Below are 7927 nucleotides of genomic sequence, written 5' to 3' on the forward strand. Positions count from 1 at the left end.
GATTTCGAGGCATGCTTTGGGCTGTTGGCATACGGAAAGGTGAAATTCCTCCTCATCTTAAACTTTTTAGCAGAGGTCTGAAGGTTTTGTGCCAAAATGGACTGATATTTGGAACTGTTCATAATTCCCTCCACCTTGACTAAAGCCCCAGTTCCAGCAGCAAGAAAACAGCCTTGAAGCATAATCCTGCCACCACCATATTCACTTTGGGTTCTTTTGGTGATGTGCAGTGTTGGCTTTGCACCAAACATACTTTTTGGAATTATGGTCAAAATGTCCAACCTCGGTGTCGTCAGACCATAACATGTTCTCCACATACGTTTGGGAGAATTGATGCAGGTTTTGGCCAAAGCTAGCCGGGCTTGGATGTTGTTCTTTGTTAGAAAAGCCTTCTGTCCCCTCCTCCTACCCCACAGCCCAGACATATGAAGAATACGGGAGAGGGTGGTCACATGCTCTTCACAGCCAGTACTTGCCAGAAATTCTTGCAGCTCCTTTAATGTTGCTGTAGGCCTCTTGGCCTCCTGGAACAGTTTTCCTCTGTACTTTTCATCAATTTGTGAGGGACGTCCAGTTCTTGGTAATGTCACTGTTGTTCTACATTTTATGCACTTCTTGATGACGTCTTCACTGTGTTCCCTGGTATATGTAATGCCTTGGGAATGTTTTGGTCCCCTACCTTCCAACAATCAGATCCCTTTGATGTGTTGTAAGCTCTTTACGGACCAACTAAGAAAATGTCAGGAAAACCCTAATAGAAGAGCTGAACATTATATGGGGTAAATCAGAATCCCTTGTAGGCAGTTAAAGGGTGAGGTTGTGGATGGAGTATACCTCCCTCCTAGGCTCTTAGTCTGGACAGGGTGGCGGTCCATTCCACAACTTCACCCTGGTTCTTAGGAGGCTCAGCTGTAGGCACTGACCCCGTTAATGGGGGCATAAAAGACTGCAGCTCCCAAGGAGTCAGTGCCTGACAAGCTGAGGAGAGAGCAGCATCCTGCAGCCTGAACCTGAGCACCCTGAGTGGTGCACCTTTGCATTGAATTGGACTGTTTTCTGTTTTGTTTCCTGAAGAAACTGAGGAAGTTTATCCGCGTTGAGTCCAGAGTATCTGTGCCGCCCCCCCCCCCCCCCCCCCCCGAGGACTTTCTACACCCTGTAAATAATGGCAGCAGAGTACTGACTACTATATATCACAGATTTAGGTGTGATTGGCTAATTCTGAACACAACCACATCCCAAATATAGGAGGGTGTGAACACTCATGCAAACACATTATTTTACTTTTGTTATTTTCATTTTTCCACCCTAAAATATTTTGTTTGTTTATGTCAATGGAATTATGCCAATAACGAGTCACACTGAGGCCTCAGTCACACGGGCATTTTTCGCGCGATTTGCGGATCGCATAACGTATGCGCATCCGCAAATCGCGTGACCGAGGCCGACAAATCGCCGAAAAATCTGCACCTAACAGCGTTTTCAGCAAAAGGGCCCAATCAAACAAGCGCTGCCCACTATCCTCTGCCACAGCTGTGGCAGAGGAGAACGATGTTCGCCCATTGAATTCAATGGAGCCGGCAGTACAGCCGGCTCCATTGAAAGCAATGGGCTGCGGGCGAGCGTGGGATGAATTTTCGGGGAAGGGCTTAAAATATAAGCCCTTCCCTGAAAAGCATCATGAAAATGTGTAAAAAAAAATGTATACTCACCTTTTTGCTGCAGCCGGAGTTCAGCCGCGTCCGGCCGGCAGTTCTCCTGAACTGCTTTCTGTAGTATTCAGCAGGCGAGGATTTAAAATCCCCACCTGCTGAATGGGTTGCCTCTGATTGGTCACAGCCCTCACCAATCAGAGGCAGCTCTCACTCACTCATTCATGAATTCATGAATGGGTAAGTGAGTGCTGCCTCTGAGTGGCTGAGCGCAGGGACCAATCAGAGGCAGCTCTTAGCTGTCATTCAATAGCTGAGAGCTGCCTATATTGGACGAAAATGTCGCCTGTTCATCATGGGAGAATAAAGAGTTCTCTATTTTTCTACTACGCGTTGATGCTGCCATTCTTTATTCATTATTGAGCACATCATAGTGACATCATCACAGGTCCTGTAAGCACAGGGCTGCTGACAGGCTCTGCATGTTTTGCCTTTTAGGGCCGTTGATTACATCACCATCATGTGATAAGGGGCGGAGCATGTAACTCACTCACGGACGGACAGGTGGTCGTTAGTATTTTGATATATAGAATGGGGTTGTCTTAGTGAGACATCCTCTTTAAGGCCCATTGTTATGACTTCTGACTTCATACTCAACGGATAAAGTTTTTATGTGTCATTAATCGGTCAAGGCAAGAAAATAAAAGATCTAAATATTTTATACTATGTACTAACAGCCTTCAGTGATGGCTGACACAAGTCTTATTTTTGACGTTGAGCTTTCAATAGATACTTGCTTGTAAGAGGTGAGCTGACAGCTTGGAGAATTATATTTCCTGCCTGGCAGCACAAAATCTACAGCCCTATACCAGTTTATTTATATATTTGGTTTGAGCCATTACCAAGCGCAAGCATGTGGTTTGTAGTCATTCATCTCTTATGGTCAATAATAAAAAAAAGGTCCAGTCCCTTTAAGTCCCCTGTGTATTTCTTTTTCCATTTTGGTGACCAAACATTCATGAAAGCAGAATTTTCCTGGGCCAACATAAATATGCTTACAGCTCTTCTGTGTGAGCATCCGATATAGTCGGATTATTAATAACCACAGCTATTTCTGGTTATGATTTTGTCGTAAGATCCTTATTTAAAAGACTTTGTTAGGGCATCGAGACGTCAAAAAGGGGACCGCCTTCTCTTAGGTAGACTGAAAAGCTTCTGCAAAGAGTGTCTTTCGCTCTGGAGGACTCAGCATGACCATATGTTACATAGTTCTATATTCTCCATGTAATACCACATTTCTCCTGCTGTGGCCACTGTGACGTAAATGGGTGGTTGCCAACAGCTTCCTTGAGCTCTACAGTATAAGATGATGGGCAGGATTTCAGACCCATGGTTATCAGGTAATCATCAGCAGGTCCTCATGTAGGGAAGGGGTTGCTTACAGCACCAGTCAAAAATTTGGACACACCTTTTTAATACATGTCCTATTTAAGACATGAAAACCATGAAAGGTGTGAAACAAACCAGGATATGTTTTATACAGTATTTTAAATTCTTCAGAGTAGCCTCCTTGTGCTTTGATGACAACTTTACAGACTCCTACCATTCTCTCAATCAGCTCCATGATGTAGTCACCTGGAATGGTTTTCCAGCAGTCTGGAGGTGTTGAGTACTTGCTGTTTTTCCTTCACTCTGTGGTCCAACTCATCCCAAACTATCTCAATTGGGTTTAGGTCAGATGATTGTGGAGCCCGTATGAACTGACAAAACACTCATTCACTCTCCTTCTTAGTCAAATAGCCCTTATTTAGGGCTCTTTTTACCCAGGGAGACTTGTCGGGCACGGATGGCCAACAAGACCTCCCAATGATAATCAGTCCCTTGCTTTTACACAGCAACAAACATCGCTAGTGGATGGAGGTGGAGAAGGCCGGGGATCATTCCGGCCCGCCTGGCTCCATACACAGAAAGATACAATCAAATTAATAGGTCAGCTGAATAAAAAGTATCAAACTTTATTCATACATATGAAAATATAAAAAGACTACTAAAAACATACACAGGAGGAGAAGACAACTGATGAAAGGAACAGGATGTGGCAATTCAATTGCAATCCATATGCTGTAGTGAGAGATCCATGGTGTTCAAATAAAGGTGACATCAAATAATTAAAATGCATATCAACACTGGGATCCCACAAAAATCATCCTAAATTAGTTTTACCGCATGATACCACACTTGGTCACCTGCACCCCAATGCACATTTTGCAATGGCTTCCTCAGGGTACCTGTTGAAAAACAAATGAACTCAGTAAGCATAAGCCAGATGGGAGGGCATGCCACTACTGAATGCTATGATAGCCATGCTGGTTAAGTGTGCCTTGAATTTTGGATAACGCACTAATAGTGTCACCAGCAAAGCACACCCCTACACACTATCACACCACCTCCTCCATGCTTCACGGTGGGAACCAAACATGTAGAAACCATCAGCTCACCAGTTCTACATCTCACAGAGACATGATGATTGGAAGCAAAAATTTCAAATTTTGAGTCATCAGAACAGAGTACAAATTTCCTTGTGTTTCTTGGCCCAAGCAAGTGTCTTCTTCCTGTTGGTGGCTTCTTTGCATAAGGCCATAAAGGCCTTATTCCCTCAATCTTCTTTAAACAATTAATGTTGAGATGTGTCTGATTGTCAGGGTTCGAACCTGGGAACTCCCGTGCTCCAGGTGACGTCTCTCCCTAGTGAGCTATTCAGCCAGGTGGACAGCTCCCCTACCTAGCCTTGCCCAGTTACTTGCTCCTGCAACCCAGCTCCTAATTAGCTCCACAACAGACTGATTAGACAGTCTATATAAATCTGACCCTCCCTCAGTATGTGATTATTGTGCTCCCAGACAGTAGTCAAGCTCTCTCACCTGCTGCACCGCCATACAGTTCCTGACATATCTACCCATGCACAGACCTCTGGCTTCCCTGACTACGCTATCTGCCTGCTCCTCCATACTGCGAACTGACACCTACCCATGTACCGACCTCTGGCTATCCCTGACCTCGCTACCAATTCACATCGGTTACAACTAGAGTTGAGCGAACATACTCTGTTGAGCTTGATGCTCGTTCCAGTATTAACATACTTGATGGTGCTCGTTACTCGAAGGAGCATCACGCCGTGTTCGACCCCGCCCCAGTTTTTGGCTCCTCTCCGCTGTGACGTGCCTGATTGTTTAGACTAGATACTATATACTATGTTTGATAGTTAGAAGCTCATTGCTACACATTCTGCCACTAACATACCATCTTGTCATACCACGGGTATGTCTTATGTACTAATACGTAACATGATGTGAGAAATACAAGATCGGGGCCAAAAATATTAAGGATGTACCACTGGCTAATCCTAAAAAAAATGTTGTTCCTTCCTCTCCATATAAAATTGGGGCCGATGAAACAAAGTTTTAAGGGATTGTCCAGCTGCAAACTATTGATGGCCGATCATCAGGGTAGCTCCTCAATAATTGTCAGGATCTGCTGCTAGGGATCACCACCAGTCAGCTGTTCTGTGGGCTGATAAACTCATGCACTGATCTAATTTCAGGAAGCAGACAGCTCTGTTCCAACTACAGTGGCCCAACGTGGTATTAGAGGCAAAATCTCCATTGAAATGAATGGGAACTTTATCTGCAGTACCAAGCTTGGCCACTACAGTAGGAACAGAGCTGTCTGCTTCCTGCAGAAATTTGCTTAGTGCATAAACACATTGACCAGACAATAATCTGATCAGCAGAGGTCCCGGAAGGTAGACTCCTGCCAATCTGCTATAGATAAACTATCCTGAGGATTGGCCATCAATAGTTTGCAACTTTGACAACCCCTTTTAAGACTTACGATAAAGAGGATTTGTGTTTTAGGTATCTGTGTTTCAAATGTCTGCTCTTTCACATGACAAGTTGAAGCTGGTATATTTGATGGCCTTCAAATTAGGAATCTAGTCAAAGTCAGTTAATCGTGAACACCATGAAAAGTATAGTAAGGGACGCTTGGCTTGGTCTGCTTTTTCTGATGTCATGACAAACCTACTTGGCAATACCAGAGCCGAAAATTATATACTCCGAGTTCAAACTTTGATGACGTCCTTTCATAGACTGGGAACAAAAATGTTGACCTGATGCATCATTTCTGACTTCATATTTGGAATCGGCACCTTCAGATTGTGTAGGGTCAGCACAAATAGTTGTGTCAGCACCAAAACATTTTCATATGTAGACCAGTGTTATCTGAGCACTAGTTAGCACTGTCATTTGGCACTGCATGGCACTACTATCTGAATTTCTGTATATGGCAGTGTTATGCTGCTGTCCCAGAGAGAAAGAGCTGGACTGACCTGTGGGAGCGCCAAAGTGAAGCATGGGAAGCTACTGCCTGCGCTACCCAGAGTGAGATGAGCCCCACAACTACTGCCAGCACCGGCAAAGATAAGAACAGAGGAGCAGAAAAGGGCTCTCCTGACCCCCAAGCAAGGATAGGATCTCCGGGGTCGGCAGAAGCTGAGGTCCCCTACACAACAAACTGTAAGTGAGGCCAGCCTCATTATAAATGCTGGGTATGCACATGTGTGGGGAAACAAATAATTACCAGGTCTGTTGCAGCAGATGAAAAGCTGCACCAAGAACTTTGGACTACCTAACAAACTTACATTGCTCGAGATATTTGCATAAGGCCAGGCTCACGCAGTCATAAGCAGGAAACGCTGATGGGGTCCCGCAGCATTTTTACAGCAGTGGAGCGGCCATGACCCTGTGTACTGCCACACATGGCAGCTAAATTGTACTCGCACACACTGTCATGTGCAGTACATCTGCTGTTTTGTGTACATTTCCAAATGTAATTGTGTATGGGTGCATATATATATATATATATGAGCTCTATCTCGTGTATATACAAAGGAAAATAGAACATGCTGCGTTCTTTTTTTCACTTGCGTATTACGCAATTGCAGTACGCTAATGTGATCGGAACTGTGCGAGCCTTAGACATTATAGAACTTGCAAATGGGTCCTTTACGTTATATTTCTCAGAGACTGCATTGCTAACAGTGTTAACGAAATTGCTTACAAGGTATCATTACGCATTAGCTGATCATACGTCATGAATCGAAGATACAAGTTCAATGCTTTACCATAATGATTTTGCTGTTAATTTTCATTTCTGTGCCCTTAAATATTGTACAATTTTGTTACTCTATCTGCTACATTGTATCGTGAATCACCATACCTCCACCTGGGAGAATTGTATTATAGGGGTTATCCAGCTGAAAAGTATGGATGGCCTATCTGTAGAATAGGCCATCGATAGTAGATCTGCTGCCTGGGACCTCATGGGTCAGCTATTTCATAGACCTCTATGATTGTACACTGAGCTATTTTCTGCAGGAAGCAGACAGCTCCGTTCCTGCTACAGTGTCCAGACTTGGTATTACAGGCAAGGTTCCCATTGAAGTGAATGGGAGCTATACATGTAATACCTAGCCTGGCCACTGCAGAGAGAATGGAGCTACCTGCTTCCTGCAGAAATCAGCTCAGTGGACGAACGCACCGAGCCAGTGAACAGCTGATCAGAAGGGATCCTGGAAGGCGGACCCCCACCAATTAATTATTGATTGCTTGTCCTAAAGATAGACCATCAATAGTTTATAAATGGAAAACCCTGTAATTCATTTGTGGCATTTTTTTAATAGCCACGAATGAATAAATGCATGAAAGCAGCTCCACACACATACCCTCGTGTGATGCTGGAAAGATCCCTTTTGCCCCTGGACAGATATTTATATAACCCCCCTGTATTTAATTGGAAATGCTAATGCACATAATTGCATTGACTATCAAAAGGACTATAAAACGTGTTATGTTACTTGCCATCTGAGATTGATTACTACAGTCTGTTCCATGTAGGAGCCTGATTACTGTGCAATCAGAGCAGCAGCTGCCTGACACTACATGTCTGCACAAGACAAAAAACATCTGGGCCCAGACTCGCTTCAATGATTGGACTGAAGACGTGGCAGAAGGGAAAGTCTCCTATTTCTGGCCCAAAACGCACCCCTCCCTCCACTAAACAGAACCAAATGGCAGTCTACATGATTTATACGTGGCGTCTTTGCCACAAAATTGCTATTTATGCAACTCAGGAATAAAGCTTATACAATTACCAGCACTCCAGTGTATTTGTTTTATCCCGGCACCGTTCATATGTCTTACAAGTAGCCCTGGTTA

This window comes from Eleutherodactylus coqui, chromosome 2, assembly GCF_035609145.1.
Source record: "Eleutherodactylus coqui strain aEleCoq1 chromosome 2, aEleCoq1.hap1, whole genome shotgun sequence".
Lineage (NCBI taxonomy): Eukaryota > Metazoa > Chordata > Amphibia > Anura > Eleutherodactylidae > Eleutherodactylus > Eleutherodactylus coqui.